Below are 22424 nucleotides of genomic sequence, written 5' to 3' on the forward strand. Positions count from 1 at the left end.
ACCACCAAACCATATTTAGCCATATGGAATTCCAAACCATATTTTAGTATTTACTTAAATATAAAAATGTTAATTTAGCAAAAAAAGAAGCAATTCTGTAATGTCTTTTATTTTGAAAAATGAATTCTAGGTCGTAAATTCTAAGAACTGGTTATGGAGAGGGAAGCTCTTAGAAGAGTTCTCTCAAGTGTTTGGAGGATCAGACTTAATGTACTCTGCTCCTTGTTCATAACAGTGTACAAAGTGGGTTCTTATAAATACTTTTTGAATGAATCAATGAATAGTATCATGTTTTCCTCTTGAACAAGAATGAGCCATCCCCCTTCTCTAGATGTTAAAATAAGGTCTTGGCTGGTGTGATGGCTGAAAGAGCCCCTTGGTTCTTGAACATCGAATCTATGTTCCTCTTATCTCTGCTTATTTTCAGTCTCACTCTCCTGATTTTGTATCCTGGTGTCTGTTATCAGCCCACAAGTCTGGAACATTCCACATAATAGCCATTCTTCCTTATAAATTAATGAAGAGTGCTATTTGATTAAGAAAGTCCTGTGAAGAATTGGAGAAGGCTTGGCTGACGGTAAAATAATCTTTGGATTGGTGATAATTTTCATTCACTTGCAGGATGCTTGTAAGATTATATGGTTACTCTAAAGGTCATTGGACTTGGATTGAGCTGGATGACAGGATCACAGAATGCTTCTTTTCTAAACTCCAGGCTTAACCTTCAATTTAGGGCTTGACCCCACAAGTGAAAGTCTCTGAAGTTGTCTCCCTCCACAAAAATAATCTTTGAGTCTCCATTCCCTTGTTTGTAAAAATGAGAATGTTGGACTATGTGATCCCTAATGTGACTTTCAGGTCTAAAAACTTTACCGTCTCTGCCCTTTCCTATCCAGTCCTTTTTCAATCCTTTTGTAATAGTGCCAGGGAGAGCCAGACATTAGGTTATAGAGTCAAATGTTAACATGGAATTATTTGGGTGATGAGGAGAAGAGATAAGCATTTTATTATTTCATGTTCATGTGAACTCTTCAACAGTACTTTGTAAGGTTCCATAATTCTTTTACTGTGACTGCCCATTTTGTGGACCACATTCTTGCCATGAATTTCTGCCTCCTGGCTGTGGAAACCAGCCAAGGATACATCTTTGACCACCTGCTCACTTACTTACACAAGACGATTCCCCAGTCTTATTTTCTTTGCTTTCTCTTCCTGCTGGTTTATGGCTTTCCCTTATGTAGCAATAAAACTCTTGGAGAGTCCTCTTAGGGATGAATTAATGCTACTTAAGTATATTTCCGTTAGCTGCCCTTTGATGATTTTCTTTAAAAATAAAGGGGGGAGTTGGGGTGGCTTGGTTATTATTGAAATTTTCCTTCCCTTTGCTTTAAAGTTACTAGTCCTTAGAAACTCACAGTTATGTTCCAAGAAAGCCTTGCTAACAATAAAAAAGCCTGGGAAATATTGTCAGAAGACAAATTCACCATTTTCAGTAATTTTTTCCCATTGGAAAGGTATTTACATTTTAAAGAGGTCCAGCCCAGCTTGTGTAAGATCTCCTTGTATTCCTTAAATACCAGAAAGTGTGCCTGAATTCCTAAGGAGCAGAACATGATCTTGTTATTCACTCTAATTGCAAACAGTTTAAGGATTGGTTGTTGTGATCCCATTTCTACTCTGCGTAGTCTGTAGTTTATTTTCATCTTTCCCAAAAATTTTATATTTTATTAATTTATCTGAATCTTATATTTAAATATTTAATCAGTATCTCCTCTGTGATATAACATCCTGTGATGTTTTCACATTAATAGCCCTGAGAGTTTGAAAATAGAAACGTTTGTCCTGAGCATGGCCCTTGTCTCTGTGTGGCCGTGGATAAGTCACCCAGCATTTCTAGGTTCATGGCTTCACAGTTCTAAGACAGGAATAGAATCTGGATATTGGGGAATACCTTAAAGAGAGGCATTGCTGCCATGGAAAGAACAACTACAATGAACTATTTTCATTTATTTCTTATTTCTCTTGCTTAGAGCACTTTCTTGAACCACCTTGCTAGGAATTATGGAGAAATCAAGCATGACTTTTTGCCTCAATGAAAATTCATGGCAAAGACATGTATGAAAAAATACAAAGAAACTGGTCCTGCTTCCTTTCCCTTTCAGACTTTCATTTTCCCTCTTTACTTCTACCTGCTTCTTCTCTTTCACCTGTTCCCTCCCATCTCTATCTCCAATTCCTTTGTTCTTTCTCAGGTCTCCGATTATCATCTAGTGTTTACCACCTCATCAGCTCATTTGAACAGAGCCAGAATAACGACGAATGTTCTTCAAAGACCACAGGAGGAAATATGAATCACAATCATCTCCCCTCCTCACTAAAATCAAGGGCTGATGCTGAAGTCTTGTCAGCAAGGAGAAGTGCTCATGTGTTATGCTTAGGGTGGCATTAAAAGGCATCCACTCACTACCTGGAACCAAAATATACCTCCATAGGTCTGTGGTGTGCCTGAAATTTTAATTACAGTTCCAGAATCTGGGACAGACAATACATTCCAGAGATTTTTATGACAGATACTGACCCATATTGGAGAACAGGCCCCAAGGGACTGGGTCTCTGTGAATTAGGAGCATGGGGTCTGGGCAGTTTAGGAGATCTGGGTGGTGGCCCTGGCTGGGAATGGGTAGTGAGTAAAATGAAGGTGTAAATTAAAAGGTATCTTGAGATGGAGGCATGAAACCCAGCTGCCTTGAAGCTTCTCTAGCAGATCCTGGGGAGAAAGGCTGGTGCTTATGGCAAGATTAACTTGTGTTTACCATATCATTACTGAGAGGCAAGACTTACCATGTTCAAGAATGAATCCAGGGAAAATGGCTATAGCCTAACCCATACTTAAGAACAATCCTGGTCATCTTAAAGGCTTGGACCCTCCTCCTCCCTTCTGTCTTCATGCCAAGGGAGAGGCTGGGGCACTCTGATGGGCCAAATCCTGCTACCAGCTTACCAAATTACACAGCTGGGGTTACAGGGCTTGGGCCCCAGATAGAAGAGACTGGTTGGTGCTTGCCCTCAGCCATGACTGATGAGCTGCCAGAATAGTCCTGGAGCCAAGGTTCTGCCATGTCATATTGCTATTAAGCTGAGCCTCTGATTACACCAGAAGGAATTGTGTTTCCCTAGTCATACAGTTCAATAGCTTCACAGTCAAGGGGTCACATCCCTCCCCTAGATTCTGATGACCAGGCCTTCTGGATCTTTGTGCATGACCCTAGTCAGGAAAGTTCTAAGGACAATGGAAGATCCTCATTCTTGCTACTGCTTCTCTCTCCATAAAAGTTTCCCCGCAAAATACTGCTTGACTGCCTTTCTTTGCACAAAAACTTCCAGATTCTCCTCCTGTGCTCTATTTGGGGATTGGAGTCCTAAAATATGAAGAATGCAGAGAAATGTTCTCACCCATGAATTAATTAATTAATTATTTGATCCATTCATCCAACAGTATTCAGTACTTAGCAAGTGCCAGGCACTGTGCCAGATGCTGGAGTTATAACAGTAAGTGGAGAATGAGGTCCCTGTCCTGGGAAGACTCATGATCTAGATGGGCTGCCCAGCTAAGGAGTTGACTGCTCAGACTCTTTGCATCAGTTTTCATCTCTGTGAAATTGGTAACAGGGAAACAGACATTTCCTTCTCAAGTGTGTTAGGCTGACCAATTCACTTGGAAAATTGCCAGCTTTTTTACAAGCTCACGCTGGCTTCCCTCCATGTCCCAGTGTGTGATGAGGCTGCTTCTGTACTCCTGTCCTTGAAGTGTATCCACAAAAAACAAACTTATTTTAATATTAGTCTGAACAAGACTTGCACAGAATGCAAATAGAAGACATTACATAACAAACGTAAATAACTTTTGAATGATATCTCTGAATCTGGTCCTATACAAAAGCACACTGGAAAAAAGTGAGATATCCACAAGAACTCTAAGGCAGACAAAATATTACAAAACCAACATGTTACTTGGCATATAATGATATTCTGGATTTTTTAAAAGAAGAGGCATACTAGGTTCTTATTGTTGAACTCTATATGTTCTAGCCTCTACCAAAATCAAATGCCCACAAAACTTGTGGAGAAAAGTCCTTTGTGTATGTCAATCATCTACCTACTTACCTCCCCACCTACCTATTCATCTTCCACTCTATCATTCTCTCCTTATCTACCTAAATATTTATTAATGTATGCAGAGTTTTACACAAAGCTTAGCTATTTGCTTGATCCTGAGTTTGGGCACACCTTCTGGAGGAGTATAGAGATGGGTATTTCCAGCATCTATTAAAGGATCTTTTGGATTAAACACATAATATATAATTACATATTGTAATTTATATGAGATTTTCCCTCAAATAAGGTTTTGTAGCTCAAGTATTTACAAAATTACTTTTCAAGTAGGGTTATTTTTCTGCTTCTTCATAATGAAGATCCTATGTGAAAAGAAATAATAGTTTGGATTTGAATTTATTTTGTGTCTTGTCATAGTCATGGATCATATAAATGTAAATAATAAAGCAGAACTATCACACTAAAGTGGAGCATAATCTTGTTAGAAGAGGGCTTGGCTCTCCTGGTTCCCACAGCTCTTCAGATCTGGAGTGTCTTGCTCACTAATATGGAAGTCAGGCATCATCCTTAGCCCTAACACTGGAACTAACAGGGATCAATTCCAGTTATTATTAAGGATTTATTGAACAAATATTTAGTGAGGATGTAGAATGTGTTAAGCCCTGCAAGACTTTTAGTAACACCAATATTAAGAGTCTAACTAACTTTGAATGGATATTTACTAAACCCCAGGTACTGTGCAAAGTGATTTACATAAATTATCTCATTTGATATATTCCCAACAACTCTGGGAAGCAGGTACTATTATTATATTCATTTTTTTCAGACAAGGACATCAGGGCCCAAAAGGTTAAGTAATTTTCACAAGGTCATCACCCAGCTAGTAGGGAACATAATCTTCCCTCACTCTTGGGGGCAACCCTGGATTGAAGGAACCAAAAGAATCCATGGCATCATGCCTCAAAAATACAGTTCAACTAAGTAAAAAAGAAACCATAAGGACTGTCCTGTTTGGGTTGTTTGTTCCCATTAATACAAATACTGCTAGGAATGCCGGCAACACTTCCTACCACATCCTCATACCCTGCCCCACATAAAGCAAATAAATGACCAAGAGAAATCATGGAGACTGTGTTCAGTGGTCCCTTCTCCTCTGGGATGTATCCCACTGCCCAGAATTTCTCACTGAGACCCTTCAAACACACCTACTTCTTTTAAAACTACAGTTTGTACCTTCTGAACTTCTCTTATAAAAATACGTACGTGGGCCTTGCTAGTTAACAACCAGGTAATGTAAAAAACCAATGTTGGAAGGTGTTGTGGATTGGATCATGTTCCCCATTGTACGAATTTCCTAACTGCTACAAAAAATACCATACAGTGGGTTGGCTTAAACAATGGGAATTTATTGGCTCGTGGTTTCGTGTAAGGAGAAGTCTAAACTTGAGTTGTCAGTAAGATGAAGCTTTATCCAAGAAGACTGTGGCATTCGGGTGCTAGTTGAGGAAATCCTTTGCCTTTGTTTTTTCTGTCACATGGACAATGCACATGGTGGTATCTTCTTTTTTATCCAGTTTCTGTTGACTTACAGCTTCTGGCTATACCCCATGGCTTCTCCTTCCATGTTCAATTTCTTCTTTTAACGATTTCAGTCGTATTGGATTAAGGCCCACCCTCATTTAGTTTGGGCACACCTTAACTAATGATATCTTCGAAGGTCCTATTTACAAATGGTTTCACACACACAGGACCAGGGGTTGGGACCTGAACATGCTTTTTGTGAGGGTCATGATTCAATATAATACCTGAAAAGATATATTCAAGTCCTAACCCTCAGTTCTGTGGGTGTGAACTCAGTTGTAAATGGGGTCTTTGAAGATCCTATCAAGATGAGGCCAAACTAAATCACGGTGGGCCTTAATCCAATATGAATGTAGTCATTATAAGGAAAGGAAATTTGGGCACAGGAGAAGGATTGAGGAGGAGATAAAAGGAGACAGATTGCCATGTGATGGAGGCAGAGATTGAATTATAGACTGCCAGCAAGCCGCCATCAGAATGCTATAGGCTTTGGAGAAAGAATGGCCTACCGATAATTTGATTTTAGACTTCTAGCCTCCAAAAGTGTGAGTCAATAAATTCCCAACATTTAAGTGAATCTGTCTGGGGTATTTGTTATAGCAGTCCTGACAAATTAAAACAAGTTAGTCATGATTGACAATGGTAACAATGGTTTACTTCTCTGGGATAGAGCATTTGTCTTTTAATAGAGTTCATGTTTCTAATAGGAATTCATGATGGGAAGCCCAGGAGTTTGAGGATCTTTAAGGGAAGGTGGCCTTTTTTTTTTTTTAAAGGTTTATTTATTTATTTCTCCCCCCACCCTGTTACCCCATTGTCTGCTGTGTTCATTTGCTGTGTGTTCTTCTGTGGTAGTCTCATTAGGCAGCTCTGGGACCCGATACTAGTACCTTTCAGAGTGGGAGAGAGGTGATTATTCTCTTGCATCACCTCAACTCCCTGTTCTGCTATGTCTTCTTATTTCTCTCCTCTGTGTTTCTTGTTGCATTGTCTTGCTATGCCAGCTCTCTGTGTTGGCTGGCACTCCTGGGCAGAGTGGCTTTCTACACTGGATGGCATTCCCACGCAGGGCAGCACTCCTGGGCATGGCGACATTCCTGCATGGACTGGCACTCCACATGGGTCAGCTCACTGCGTGGGCCAGCTTGTCTTCACCAGGAGGCCTTGGGCATCGAAACCTGGACCTTCTATATGGTAGATGGGAGCCCAATTGGTTGAGTCACATCCGTTTCTCAAAGGTGGCCTCTTGCTGCCCCTTGGAACATACTATAGGGGCATTTATCCCTCAAGAGGGGGAGCAAGCTAAAATTCCTTTAGCCCCTGCCCGGTGCCAAACTCTGGATTCCTTATGATCTTCATAGTTAACAGTCATGTGGTTTCATAAATGTAAACCTCAGAAGATATTCTGGCTTGCTCTTAGCTGTGCAGAATTACCACAAATCATAAACTAAGCTTGATGATCTAGAAATGTTCCCCTTCAAATATGCCTGTTTTATAAAAAGTACACTAGGCTTGAGGAGTATGAATTTCAAATAAAGTTTACTTTGCCTGTCATCATTCTGGTCTGGGTTTATTAAAGGGTACCTTTATGCCTCACCTGTGTGATGATGGCCATTATGGACCCCTTAATCACTGAAATGTCTCCAAATAACTTCTGTATCATTACATTCAACCCAGTCATGCTAAAACTACACTTTTCATTAGAATTAGGATATTTTATATTATTATAGTTACTTAAAAATTGGTAATCAGTGTTTTGTGGATTAAATATGTTTTCCACAAAAGATATGTTCAAGTCCTAACCTCCCGTCCTGTGGGCATGAACCCATTTATATTTTTGGACTTTTGAAGATGTTATTATTAGTTAAGGTGTGAATAGGATCTTTGAAGATCCTATTTAGATGAGACCAAATTGAATCAGGTGGGTCTTAATCTGTACAACTGTAATCCTTGTAAGAAGAGGAAATCTAGGCAGAGACAGGGATGACTGAGCAGGAGAAACAGAAGCCAGATGTCAGTGGAAATCAGAGGAGCAGAAAGAAGGAGCGAGAGAGATTGCCATGTGATGGAGGATGACTGGAATGCTATAAACTCTGGGAGAAAGCAAGGTCTGCTGATACCATGATGTTGGACTTCCAGCCTCAAAAAAACTGCGAGCCAATAAATTCCTGTTATTTAAGCTAATCCATTCTGTAGTATTTGCCATAGAAGCTCTAAGAAACTAAAGCCCAGTGTATGTATAATGTGATAGAATAATTATTCTTCTTGAGTCAATATGATCTGATGTATGTTTTAAAATTATATGTATACTTCATAATTAAAAATGTAGATCAGATCATAGCACTCTTCTTAAAACCCTTCAAAGTCTTCCTGTTACTCCCTATCTCACCTGGCCCCTGTCTGCCCTTCATTCCACCTCCACCTGTTAACTAAGCTCCAGTCACAGCTTCTCTCTCTTCTTGAATTCACCAGTTTGCTCCTGCACATACTCTTCTTTTTGCCTAGACTGTTTTTTCCCAGCTTTGCACAGGACTGACTTCTTTTCACATCATGCAGGTCTTGGCTAAATGTCGTCCCAGCAGAGAAGTCTTCCCAGATTTCCCTGACCAAGGTGGTCGACAACCCCTGTCACTCTCTATCACATTACTTCATTCACAACATTTCTTAAAAACTGATGCTATTTTGCTTATTTAATGGACTCACTGTCTATCTGCCCTGTTATTATCTGTACACTCTGTGAGAGAAGGATCCTAGCCTATCATGTTCACTGTGTTTTCCCCAGCAGCTGTCACATAGTTGGCACTCAGAAATGACTTGGAGAATGAAAAATTGGACTGATGACCCCATGGATGGTAATCATTGTTCTCTGAGTGTGATTCTGTGTCTTACGTGTGTACATGCATGTGTACACCTGTAGGGAGAAGCACCTTTCTTTTTTTCTCTCTTTTGTTGTTACCTTTCTGCTACCAGGTAGCATTGGCTATCTTTTATTTCTTCATTCCCTACAGTTGAGCATAACATCTGGCACATGTTGGTGAATACATGTTGTTCAGTGGATGGATGAGTTTATAGGTAACATTGATGAATCTCTTTAAAAAACAAGCTACAACAGGCTACGCCATTTTGGCATATGATCAGTGTAGGCCAACATTGTGAACACTGGTCTCTAGAGTGAAACTGCAGGGGGCCCATTCTTGACTCATCAGCTTTCCAAAGTCTATGAGAACTCATGTCCTTTTCCAGTGAGTACATAAATGGATGGCAGGCTGCTACGGAGGCAGATAGCTGAATGGTTGCCCCACTTGTATTAACAGAGTGAAAATGATGACCGTCTATATCAGGGGTTAGCACCACTGTTCTGGGGTTCTGGGAAGTTCTGGGAAATAGGATAAGGTCTGACATTTGTTGAATGCTTGTCACGTGACAGGCAGTAGGTGCTTGACAATCATCATCTTATTGTGACAATGATCCTGTGAAAAGTTATTACTTTATTTGCTGAAACAGATAAGGAAAATGAAACTCATAATATTGAGTTACTTGTTCATCTTCATGTAACTGATATTGACAGATGTAGGATTTAAAATTCTTTCTTGGGCGGCCGACTTGACCCAGTGGTTAGGGCGTCCGTCTACCACATGGGAGGTCTGCGGTTCAAACCCTGGGCCTCCTTGACCCCCATCTGGCCCATGCGCAGTGCTGATGCATGCAAGGAGTGCCCTGCCACGCAGGGGTGACCCCCACGTAGGGGAGCACCGTGCACAAGAAGTGCGCCCTGTAAGGAGAGCCGCCCAGCGTGAAAGAAAGTGCAGCCTGCCTAAGAATGGCACTGCCCACACGGAGATCTGACACAACAAGATGACGCAACAAAAAGAAATACAGATTCCCATGCCGCTGACAACAACAGAAGTGGACAAAGAAGACGACGCAGCAAATAGACACAGAGAACAGACAACTGGGGTGGGGGGTGAAGGGGAGAGAAATAAATAGATAAATCTTTTAAAAAAATAGTTTTTTTTAAAAGATTTATTTATTTATTTTAATTTATTTATTTCTCTCCCGTTTCCCCCCCCCCCCCCCCAACCGGTTGTCTGTTCTCTGTGCCTATTTGCTGTGTCTTCTTTTGTCTGCTTCTGTTGTCATTTGTTGTTGGCAGCACGGGAATCTGTGTTTCTTTACGTTGCGTCATCTTGTTGTGTCAGCTCTCCGTGTGTGCGGCACCATTTCTAGGCAGGCTGCACTTTCTTTCACGCTGGGCAGCTCTCCTTATGGGGCGCAAGGAGCGTGGGGCTCCCCTACGCAGGGGACACCCCTGCATGGCAGAGCACTCCTTGCGCTCATCAGCACTGCGCATGGGCCAGCTGCACACGGGTCAAGGAGGCCTGGGGTTTGAACTGCAGACCTCCCATGTGGTAGACGGACGCCCTAACCACTGGGCCAAGTCCGCCACCTAAAGTTATTTCTGATTACAAATGTTGCTCTCTTATTCCATAGGCACCACAGAAACAGCCCAATCACAACAAAATCCTCCTGTTTGGATTCGAATTAACAAAACCTGTTACTGAAATGCAAATACTCTCCTACAGAGTTAACCTACTAAGTCCCTCACACATTAGTGTTAAAAAGTTTGATAAGATTACCTTTTACCTATTCTCTAATTATTGCACTGAGAAGGTACAAGTTGAAATAGAGGGCTGGGTGGATGGAGAGTTTTGAAGATGTGACAACTCAGGGAGAAGACCTGCATAGGGTGAGCAGCCTGGGATTATGAGAAGGGTTTGGATGATGGTCTGAGGAATGCATCAAACAGAGTCTACATTAACATTTTCTATCATGTATTCAGAAGACAGTTTGGTGAGAAGTCTAATTGGTAGGATGGTTAAGTGTGTGAGAAATAGCATAGCAGGGCCTTACAATCGGATCTAAACCAGGCCCTTAAATGCAGCCTCTGCTACTCAAGGATTCTGTGTGCTTGGGCAAGTTATTTGCCTGTCTGCACCTCACACTTTTCACCTATAAGGTGGTGTGGCAGTTTGGTATTGTTTATGAATTTCAAATATAGATATTGGATTGTGTTTGTAAACTGGTCTGTTCTTCTGGGCATATTAGATTGTATTAGATTCATAGATTTCACTTTTACTTTATTAAATACTAGGGCTTTTATTTGACCACACCTTTAGGGTGACTCGGTTTGAGTCCCTGCTCTACCCCCACTTTGTGGGCTATATAAATGGATGCTCAGTGAAAGTAGGGAAGTAAGTAAAGATATGGAGAAGGAGAACACAGAGAGTTTAGTTTTGGATGCAGGAGCCCTGAGGAAAGTTTGCAGCTGAAGAGACAAGAGCCCTGAATAGGTAAGAAAGCCTGGAAAGAAATAAGCCCAAGGAAGAAAGACAAGCCTTAACCTAAGCTTACAGCTGAGATCAGAAGAAACTGGGACCATGGAGCCTTAGGAGAAATAGGAAGGCTGAATCTTCGCAGAGACCTGCAGCCATCTTGCTCCAACACATGGCAACAGTCTTTGGTGAGGGAAGTAACTTACTCTTTATGGCCTTGTGACTGTAAGTTTCTACCCCAAATAAATACCCTTTATAAAAGCCAACAGATTTCTGATATTTTGCATCAACATTCCTTTGGCTGACTAATACAATTATAAATACATATTACACTGGGTATTGTAAGGAGTAAATTTGATTTCCTGTATATAGTACTCTGAACAATGCATGGCAGCTAGTGATTCATAAATGCTAGCCCTTAGTGTGAAATTGTCCATACTACTCTGCTATCAGCTGATTACAAGCTATGGGTTTCCTATGGTCCCATATGTAAAATAAGACTTGGTGGTTTATGCTCAATTGTGGGGACAATTGTGTTAAAAAATCATCTTTTTTGGTATTCTTCAGCTTTCTAGAGTTTGGGCTTGTTGGGATTACACACCTAGGATTATAGGGACTTTTAGTTGAAAGGAATATTTATTTTGCCCTTCACACTCAATTAATTTGTCTTAATGTTACCAATTAGGTTTTTAGTTTGAATTTGAAATGGGATCAGTTATATGTCAATCTCAATCAAATTTTAAGTTTGTGTAAATGAGTTTCCATTGTATTTTACAGCTTATTTTTTTTGAAAGATTTATTTATTTATTTATTTATTTATTTATTTATTTATTTATTTATTTATTTATTTATTTATTTTTCTCCCCTTCCCCCTCCCACCCCGGTTGTCTGGTCTCTGTGTCTATTTCCTGCATTTTCTTTGTCTGCTTCTATTGTTGTCAGTGGCATGGGAATGTGTGTTTCTTTTTGTTGTGTCATCTTGTTGTGTCAGTTCTCCATGTGTGTGGCACCATTCCTGGGCAGGCTGCACTTTCTTTTGCGTTGGGCGGCTCTCCTTATGGGGCGCACTCCTTGTGCATGGGTCTCCCCTGCGTGGGGGACACCCCTGCGTGGCAGGGCACTCCTTGTGTGCATTAGCACTGCGCATGGGCCAACTCCACACGGGTCAAGGAGGCTCAGGGTTTGAACCACAGACCTCCCATGTGGTAGATGGATGCCCTAACCACTGGACCCAGTCCACCACCTTTATTTTACAGCTTATGACAATCTTTTTCTTTTTATAGATTAAGGTTTTTTTTTTTTTTAAAAAAAAACATGATTTATTTTATTTATTTCTCTCTCCTTCCCCTCTGTTGTCTGCTCTCTGTGTCCAATCACTGTGTGTTCTTCTGCACCCACTTGCATTATCCGGTGGCACTGGGAAACTGCGTCTCTTTTTTGTTGTGTCATCTTGTTGCGTCAGCTCTCTGTGTATGAGGTGCCACTCCTGGGTGGGCTGTGCTTTTTTCATGTGGGGTGGCTCTCCTTGAACGGAGCATACCTTGCTCTTGGGGCATCCCTACATGGGGGCGCCCCTGTGTGGCACAGCACTCCTTGCACACAGCAGCACTGCGTGTGGGCCAGCTTACCACATGGGTCAGGAGGCCCTGGGGATTGAACTCTGGACCCTCCAAATGGTAGAGTGAGGCTCTGTCAGTTGAGCCATATCTGCTTCCCTTATGACAATCTCTTTATATCCCAATTGCAACGAAAATGGGGGCAACATTCCTTTCATAGATCCCAGGTTTTGAATAATTCTTCTAGGGTTGGTTTCTCATGCTAACTTATCCTGATAACTAGGTCATCATGTTCATTATCTTTACTTCTCACTCCTTTATTTACTGTTTTGTCTTTATTACTATCACGAAGCTCTATGCTTTACATGCACTTTGTGATTCAGAGATTCTGTGGCAAGATGAATTATATTTGATCTGCTTTTTTGATAATCAACCCAAGTGGTGAGGATGGGCTGCAATGTATTTGAACTGGAGCAAAACTTTCATCGTAATGAAATGTGACTTTATGAAAGAAATGCTCCTAATCCTCTCAAGGCTGAGCCAGGTCATCACAGGTATTTGAGGTCTCATGGCTTCATAGAGTCAGCTTAGAGTTATTACTGTTCCTGAAGAAAAGATAAATGTATGTATTTTAAAATCTGGACATATGAGGGTTTAAAAAATATTGCTGTAGACTTCTTCTGGCTACTTTTCCTCAGCTCTTTTCCAAGCTTTGGGCTGGAGAAACTTAAAAATGCCTCTGGGTCAAAGTTAAATGTTAAATGAAAACCTTGTGTCTGAGGAGCTCAAGGATTAACAAACTGTGGTGAAATAGGTAAGATGCCAAATCATCAGAGAAAGAAATCTTTAAAGGAGGGGAGCATGTATTGTATAAAATATTGCTTTTTAGATTGGAGAATAAAATCCACCAGGTAAAGAGGGACTAGGGCTTACGTGAAGCTTGGAAGAGATACCATCTCTTTGAAGATATCCCAGAACTAAACATTTTTAAGTTTTAAATTTTACTTTTTATTGTAGTAACATATGCACAATTCAAAAATTTCCTATCTTAAATACTTTCAAGTATACAATTAAGTTGTACATTCATGGTATTGTGCTACCATTACCAGTATCCATTACTTTCACTTTATCACCACCTCAAACAGAAACTCTGGACCCATTAAGTAATAACTCCTACCTTCCACCCCCTGAACCTCCTTGTTCCCCATCCCTGGCCCCTGGAAACCTTAATCTACTATCCGTCTCTAGACATTTGTTTCTTCCAGGTATTTCATATAAGTGAGATCATACAAAATTTGCCCTTTTGTGTCTGATGTATTTCACTCAACATGTCTTCAAGGTTCATTGGTGTTGTGGCATGCATCAGAATTACTTGCTTTTTACAGCTGAATAATATTCCATTGTATGCATATGTTATCTTTTATTTATCCACCCATTTGTTGATGGAGATATGAGTTGTTTTCATGCTTTGGCTATTGTGAATCATGCTGCTATAAACTTTGGTTTACAAATATCTGTTTGAATTCCTGCTTTCAGATCCTTTGGATATATAGCAAGAAGTGGGATTGAGGGGTCATATGGTAATTCTGTTTTCAAGTTTCTGAGGAACCACCAAACTAATTTCCACAATGGTGTCACCATTTTATAATTCCACCAGCAATATGTAAGAGTTCCTATTTCTTCGCATCCTTGCCAACACTTATTTTCTGTTTTTCTTTTAAATAATAGCTATCTTAGTGAAAGTGAAGAGATCACTTTTTATTGTTGAACTCATACACACACACACACACATATACACACAAAGATTTTAAGGAGCCAAAAAGAGTTATACAAAGATGAAATGCTTCTATTTATTTCAAGAACGCCTCCCTACCATAAAGGACAATCATCCTTACCCATTAGTAGTGCTGTCTTTTGAAAGTCAAGTCTAATTATTATGGTGAATATTCATTTCGATAGCATCACATTTCCCCTAGAAATTTATTATCTTTTTCTCAAGGAGACTGGTAGAGGAGAATGAAGTATCATTAAAGGATTATACAATGAACCAGGAATCTAAAAGTTAGTTTTCTTTCACAGTTAATTGTACTGATAATTTGCTTCCCAACTCCGAATGCTTGGGTTCATTGAACTCTTTGAGTTTCAGTTCTTTCTTCCAAAGCATGCTGCTGTGATGATTGGGGACCCTGTGTTGAGTGGCAGGCTACACAGTGGATGGAACCTGTGGACTGTGGAGTCTGACAAGCTGGGTTTCCATCCTTGCTTTGTTGTATACCACTTGTGTTACTTTAGGAATTTCCATTCTCAGCATGGAAAATGGGAATAAAAATTCTTGTGGGGATCAACTTTGATAACAAATGCCTAATAACTGCTTAGCTATCATAAGCATGTCTTTGCATTCTTGCTATTATTATATCTTTAGGATATAATAGGATATTAATAAACTTTTATCAACCAATCTGGTACTATAGGAAAATCTATAAATAGAACCTTCTTAAATGGTTTGTTGAGCTAGCATTTGATAGATAAATACTATATGTTTATTACTGCTAAAAAAACTATCAGCAGTAATAGTCACTTCACCTTGCATTGAATGATGTTTGAAACACTTTCCTGAAATTAATATATATATTGCTTTTGAGTAGGCATCAGATGATAAATCTATTGTATTGAAGAAGAGAAAGGTATTAAGGATACATAGGAGAAATAAAATGAGATGTTAATAAATTTAGGAAAAGGTGTAAGCGGCCAATAAGACCGTGTGGAGAAAAATATAAAAGAAGTAGGGGAAAATTCTGAAATGTTAATGTTCTTAGATTGGCATTGGATATGACCAAAGAGAGTTAAGGAGCTAACTGAGAATCTCTCTGGTTACTGGAATCCCTGCTGTATGCTAATAATATAATGAGGAAAACCACTGGGTAAGAAAGTAAACAGTAACTAGATGTAGTACAACAAGTAGTTCAAATTTCACCTTGAAGAATGACCTAGGAAGGAATTCGGGAAGGGTTTGTACAGCAAAGGTTAAGATCAGGAAGGAAAGAATAATTTGAGGTTCCCAAAAGTGTTTAAATGGTTTGTCTGCTTCAAAACATCTTGGATACTGTAGAACTGCTGCAATTGCCTCTGGCTTCATTGTGGAAAGTGTAAACAACAACAAAATACATGTTTGTGGATTCCCATTGCATTACGTGTTCTTCAAGATACACTTTGCTGAGTGGATGGGATGCTGGTCTGGGAATGGTGGAGTTTATTCTTTTGGTGTTTGCTGGTGTGAGTTTGGAGGAATTATAGCAAGTGTAGCTGACTAGAGTTTAAGAATGATGTCCCTTGTTAATCACAGAAAGGTGAAGTTTACTCAAGGAGAAAAGAGAAGCATAATCCAGCTGATACTGTGATAGCCAAACCATGTCTCTGTGAGCTGTATTTTCTTGATGTAATTTGTTATACTGACAATTCTTGATGGCTAGTATACAGTATTACATATTCTACTATTCCTGGTTAAATCATATTAACTATACTTATTAGCAATTGTTTTCTTAAAAACCATAAGAGAAAATATGGATAACTACTTTATCAGTCCCTTTAAAAATTCAACTGTTCTATGTGCTGAAAGATACCATACTTGTGCTTAAATTATGGGACAGTTTGACATGACAGCTATCATTCATGGAGGGCTTACTATTTACCAGGCACTATTCAAAGCACTTTATGTTGATTAATTCATTTAACCACCTCATATTGATTAACTCATTTAGTACTCAGAGAAAATCCCCCTCAAATGGGAACTATTTTCATCATCATTCCTGTTTACCTGGGAGGAAACTGAAGCACAGAAGGAAAAATATGTTAAAAGTCCCACAGCTAGTTAAGTAGCAGGCCTGGAATTTAAACTCAGGGAGTCAGTGTCCAGGGTCTAGGCATTTAATCACTGCCCTCTTTGAATAGGGATTTTGAATATAGAAAAAACCCTGGCACATATATTCACTTTTCATATTCAGGCCTGTCCACAATGATTGAATTTAAATTTTTATATAAATGTTGTTCACCTCTTTATAATCAATGAGCTGTCAAATTAAAATTCAGGGTTATTGGAGAATACAATTAAATTTCATTAGGATGTTGTTAATGTGGGAAAGTGTAGGATGGGGAAAGAGTGGGGCATATGGACATCCTTTATATTTTTAATGTAACATTTATGTAATCTAAAGCTTCTTTAAAAATAATTTAAAAAATAATTATATAGAAAAAGTGGTCTGATCTCCCTGTACCTCTGCATTTTGTTACAGATTTTAGAGGAGTTCAAGAATCCTAGATTCTTACCTGGACTTCCAGGTTATTACGAAGTTATATTTGCCAAGGCAGAGGGATAGAATATATTTTATTTAGTACTTTGTTGGTTTGATTTAAAGTTTTAAAATATTTAGGTGTATAATTATGTGGACCTACATTTGTACTCTCTCCCAAAGTACCACAAACATTAGGGGCAGGCCTAATTAACACAGATACTCGCCTACTCCCACACATACACCCATGTCCATGATTTTCTTGCTCGACACAGAAGTGCCCAAGAAAAAGAATGGAGTTCAAAAGCAAGTGCAGAGGATAGCAAACAAAATACCTGGGATGACTATTTTTATTCTTCTCTTATCTTGCAAATGAGATTTCTGGGAAAGGAAATATTACCATAATTAATTAATCAAAATCAATAATGGGACACTTTCACTGGAAGCAAAAGCAGAAGAAAGCAGAGGGAAAAATCCCTAGAGGTTGGCCATACCACCCATGGTATGCATCTGTTCCCCATCAGTTAAGGCTGTGGTGTCTAAAAATTATTGCTGGAGTATCTGGAATTTTTAATAAAAATTCCAAGAAATCTGGGGGCTTCTGGACAGCATATGTGAAATGAAGAGTAAAGAAATATTTCATCTTTTGAGAAAGTCACAAGTGCTAAGAACAAGGTGTTAACAAGGTAGCAGCTAGGTGTGACAGAGTGAGGTTTTTTTTTTTTTTTTTTTTAGGAGGTGCCAGGGATTGAACCCAGGACCTCGTGTATGATACATGCAAAGCACAAGCTCAACCACTGAGCTATACTCATTTCACTGTTTTCTTCTTTTCACATTCCTCATGTTTGTTTGTTTTTTCCTCCAAATCTCTGAAGCTAAAGCTTATTGGCGAGAGGGAAGAAAGCCCATCCGTCTCCCCTTAGAGTTCCTGGGGGAAAAGTGTACTTGTATATGCTGTGCCTGCCTGGTGTGGGGGAGTTTCTGGCACATATACATGCTGCCAGTTCCTCCTGGGTTGGTAGTTAGAATTTGAACATGCTATCAATTTTATTCCTGATATGCAAGGAGGTGAGAACTTGAGCTAAAATAGAAGAAACTTAGTCTTAGAAATTAGAGTCTGTCCATTTGGATTTCAGCCTCTGAGGATCAGTTTGGGATTCCTTTGATAAGTCAATCCCAGCCTCTCTATTTACAGCCATTGTGACCTCTGGCAAATCACTGAATCTTAAAGAGCCTCAGTTTCTTCAGGTGTACACTGAGAATAACAACAATCTACCTCAGAGAGTTATTGTGAAAATTGCCAGTATAGTGCCTGGTTCTCAAAAGATGCTTGCTGAATATTTTGAAGCCCCTCCCAAATCAGTGCAATGTTTTTAAAGGAATTGTGCATGTTTAAATCAGACATAAACTGTTTCATTTTACATTGGAATAAAAAATTTCTACCTTTTGCCTCCCAAGTTTATTCAAGCATTGTCTCTACATACCTGTCAGGGGAGTAAGTACATGGGGTGGTGGTGGTGCAAAATGAAAGTAGAGGATGTTGTTTGCCTCTCTTCCAAGGAACTCCTGAGTTAAAATGCATCTGGCTCCCATTTCCTGCAGAACTTTGCTTGTTCGAAATGTTCAGGAAATCAATTGATCCGACTTCAAACAGACTGGGTTTTGCTGGCCGAATAAAAGCCCAAACCCCTGTTTGTGTCACTCCCAAGTCTGGACTTCACAAGCAGCCAGTTCCCTTCATACCTTAGTACAGGACTTCTTTTTGGCTGCTTAAGCGCTTTGCTGAGCCAAATGTCAGGCTGGGAATTGAGGCAATAAATCTCTGTGATTCTTCATATTTGGAATTTCTCTTGTTGCTTCTGATAAGGAAATGACACAGTTTCTCAGTTCTACACATGAACCTCATAGAGAAATTTGTAATCCAAGTCATGCTTTGCTCACAAATTGGAAGACAAAAAGTGCTAAACCCGGCTTCGAGTAAACCCAGATGATTTGGAGGGCTTGGGCAGTGAAGGTAGAAATGATTTCTGCTCTTGACTAGATTGTACTTTGAACTTTTTAGAAGGACAACAAATTCCTGACATCTTTTCTAAAGATTCTGATTAAATCTTTCTCTAGGGAAGGGAGGCAGAAAAATTCCTTCTAGGTGAGGGCATTGGCAAAGGGTCTTTACCTCCCTGTAGTAAGAACGACCATACTACTTTACACTCTTTCCTCCCCCTTCTCCCAACATCTACTTTGTTATTTCCAAGTTTCGTATTATTAACACCCAATGACTGACGAAAATAAATATCATTGGTGATCAGCAATTCCTCAAAAATGGAAAGATTTTTCCATGCTCTAGGCACATCTGAGAAGACTAATGCAACCAAACCAGGTCTGGCCACCACTTCTTGCATGACCACAGTGAAAAGACATTTTCAAAATAAAACAAGGAAAACTTAAAAAAAAAAGTTTCTAGTTGACTTTGAGCATTTTCTGTCCAACAGCATCACTGACAGCATCTACTACCTGGAGTTATAGTGGAAATGGTAAAAAATTGTTTGGAACAAAAGCTTCATTCAGCAGTGATTCCTAGGCCCCTGCTTTTGTTTGCTGAAACCCACAACATAAATGAAGAGAAGGAGGAGAGAGAGGCAATCGTCCACTGTAGGAACACTGGAGGGGTTTGGTCAGCATTGATACGGCTTCCACTAGCAAGCGGCCTTTTTCAAAGAAACTATGATTTTAAGCTACACTATATGAGAAATCCATTTAAAATGAATTTCTTTCTCTCTCCTGAACCTGCAGTCAGTCAGCTCTTGATTGCGACTTTATTGGCAGGAAGTAACATAATTCATGCTTTTAACACATTCACCATTTGGAGTGAATTGGTCTATCCACTCTTTTTACTTATGAAACAATTGGCTTGACTTTCATGGATTCAGCTAGCTCTTTTGGTGTCACGTAGTTTCAGCCCTTTATAATAGTGAAGCAGAGTCATTATTTGGCTATATAAAAAAAACATGGAGCAATCTAAAAACCATGTACATTTGATTTTGGATTTTTAAAATTTTTTTTAAAGGAGGTTCTGGGGATTGAACTCAGTACCTCACACATGTAAGGCAGACACTCAAACATTGAGCTATTCCAGCTCCTCTGGAATGTGTTTTTGACTTAATTTGATCATGGCTGTTACCTCAGGTACTGAGAGTTCATTTCTAACAAAATATTGAAGGCATATAGTGAAAAACCTGTCTGTGTTTTCCATTTTAACCCTTATTTAGTTCTTCCTGTTTTCATATTCATGCTGTGTCTTAGAACAGGATAGATAAATCATTTTTAGAACACTAAGGGTAAAAATTACTTTTAATACTTATAATAAACTTTGGAAATGCCAAGAGAACTGAGAAATTATATAGCAAGTATAACCCCTTTACTTCGCATCTACTATATATTTAATTGCACTAATTTAACAACAATTTCCTTGGTGTCTATTGTAAGTTAGGCACTGGAGGTAAAGTGACAATAAAATCCGCAAGATTCTTGTTCTCATGGAGCCATTTTAGTAGAGGGAGCCAGAAAATAAACTAAGCAAGATGATTTGAGAGATGGGTAAATGCTATAAAGAAAAAGAGCAGTGTCTGGAGATGGAGAGGTAGTGGGGTTGATGCTACTTTAGATAGAAGATCAGGGAGTCTGAGATGTCAGTTGAATGTAATGAAACTTTCTGGACAGTGTGTAGGCAGAGTGTCTAGCATGTGTCAAGACTAATGATAGTCCTTTATTGTGAAGATTAAATGAATTACTAGGTATAGAGCGGTTACGACAGTGATGGGGGTCCACAATGCTAAATGCTTTTCATTCATTAAAAATTCATTGAGTATCTATCAGATTCCAGCCTCAGTGTTATGTGTGGGAAAGTATGTGTTAGTAGAGAGGCCTCTAGCTTCAGGAGCTCACTCCAGTCTCCAAGGCAGTTTCTCAATGTTTGGTTTATAGACTATGTGGGTTGTATTCATGGGTCCTCCTTGTTAAAAACCCAGTTTTTTTTTTTTTTTTTACTTTTTTTTTCCCCTCTCTCCTTCCCCCCTCCCCTGCCCCGGTTGTCTGTTCTCTGTGTATTTGCTGCATCTTCTTTGTCCACTTCTGTTGTTGTCAGTGGCATGGGACTCTGTGTTTCTTTTTGTTGCGTCATCTTGTTGTGTCAGCTCTCCGTGTGTGCAGCACCATTCCTGGGCAGGCTGCACTTACTTTCATGCTGGGCAGCTCTCCTTATGGGGCGCACTCCTTGCGCGTGGGACTCCCCTACACGGGGACACCCCTGTGTGGCAGGGCACTCCTTGCACGCATCAGCACTGTGCGAAAAACCTAGGTTCTTAATCTCCTCCGTTAAGGAATCTAATTAGATAGGCGAGGGGAGGAGACCAGAAATACGCATTGCCCCAGTTGATTTTTTTACCATCCAAAGTTTGAGAACCATGGTCCTGAGGGATATACTGTGACTAAAATTGTGGTTCTTTTCAGTACAGTATATAACATCAAGTATAAGCAATTGCCCACTACATAGAGTACTGCATAGTGCTCAGAATAGCTCTGCCCAATTATATAGCCATATGTATCATGAAATTATGTTTCACAATTAACATCCTACAACCTTCAGGCCTAACTTTTTTTGTTGATCTTGAACTAGCTGGGGATATCATGTGTTTTGGAGTAACCTCTTTTGACTATGGTTTGGAAGGTTTGCCTGATACTCTTAAGTGTTATTTAAAACCTGCCAGTGAAAAACAGGCTTTAACCTATTAGGAAGAAAGTGCCAACCAATGTTTGCCAAAGGCTCTTAAGTACTAGAAAAAATTCTACTTGAAAGTAAATTAGCCTAACTGAAATTTCTACCTTGGACTCCTCCCCATACCTAATTTTTAAGAGTAATGTCACCAGAAAGGGTGCTGGGAAAGATTTATTTTATTATATCTCCTTGCCTTTCTACTAAAATATATACTATTCATTTTATCACTTTAGAATTACTTATACACATTTCTAAAGGTTTTAAATCCAAGAATCTGAAAAAGCTTTGGAAACAGGACAGATTCATGCTGATCTACTTGTAGACATAGATTCCAGGCCAGTTGTGGATATGTGAGGATTCTGTTTTGCCATGAGAAAAACTTTCAAAAGGGAGCTTGGTTGTGGAACAGAATTATCTCATCCAATTCCCTTTTCATTCTTTCTTTTCTTCTTACTAGTTTCCATCTGTAGCTACCTTATAGCTTTGGCCAGATTGATGGTGATAGCAAAAAAGTCCAGTTCTGGGATGAGGTCAGAATAGGTGAATGAATTAATGTAAGTTTAAGACAAGATGGAACCTTAGACATAATCTTAGAATCCTAGACAGAATTTAGAGCGGGGTCAAAAGAAGCCAAGTTTTGGGGCTGCCAGGCCATGAATTATTTAATTATTAGTTTAACTCTTCAGTTGGCATTCCACCCAACAGGGTATGAAAAATGGGTGAGGAATGTGGACTACAGGTAAAACTGGTGGAACCAAAAATAAATATCTACTAATATTCAGTC

The 22424-nt window shown here is 39.5% G+C and overlaps 1 protein-coding gene across 5 annotated transcripts in view; it reads right to left on the reverse strand.

Annotated features, from left to right (window-relative positions):
* The window catches only part of COL8A1 (collagen type VIII alpha 1 chain), a 151012-nt gene that overhangs the window by 22278 nt on the left and 106310 nt on the right, over positions 1 to 22424 (reverse strand). The window contains exon 1 of one of the 5 annotated variants that reach the window (XM_058296006.2): positions 18354 to 18438. The exons of the other annotated variants lie outside the window; for them this stretch is intronic. The gene's annotated coding sequence lies outside the window, so the exon portion shown is untranslated. Of the gene's footprint in view, positions 1 to 18353; positions 18439 to 22424 lie in introns of those variants that run through there. 5 annotated transcript variants of the gene reach the window in all.

This window comes from Dasypus novemcinctus, chromosome 4, assembly GCF_030445035.2.
Source record: "Dasypus novemcinctus isolate mDasNov1 chromosome 4, mDasNov1.1.hap2, whole genome shotgun sequence".
Classification (NCBI taxonomy): domain Eukaryota; kingdom Metazoa; phylum Chordata; class Mammalia; order Cingulata; family Dasypodidae; genus Dasypus; species Dasypus novemcinctus.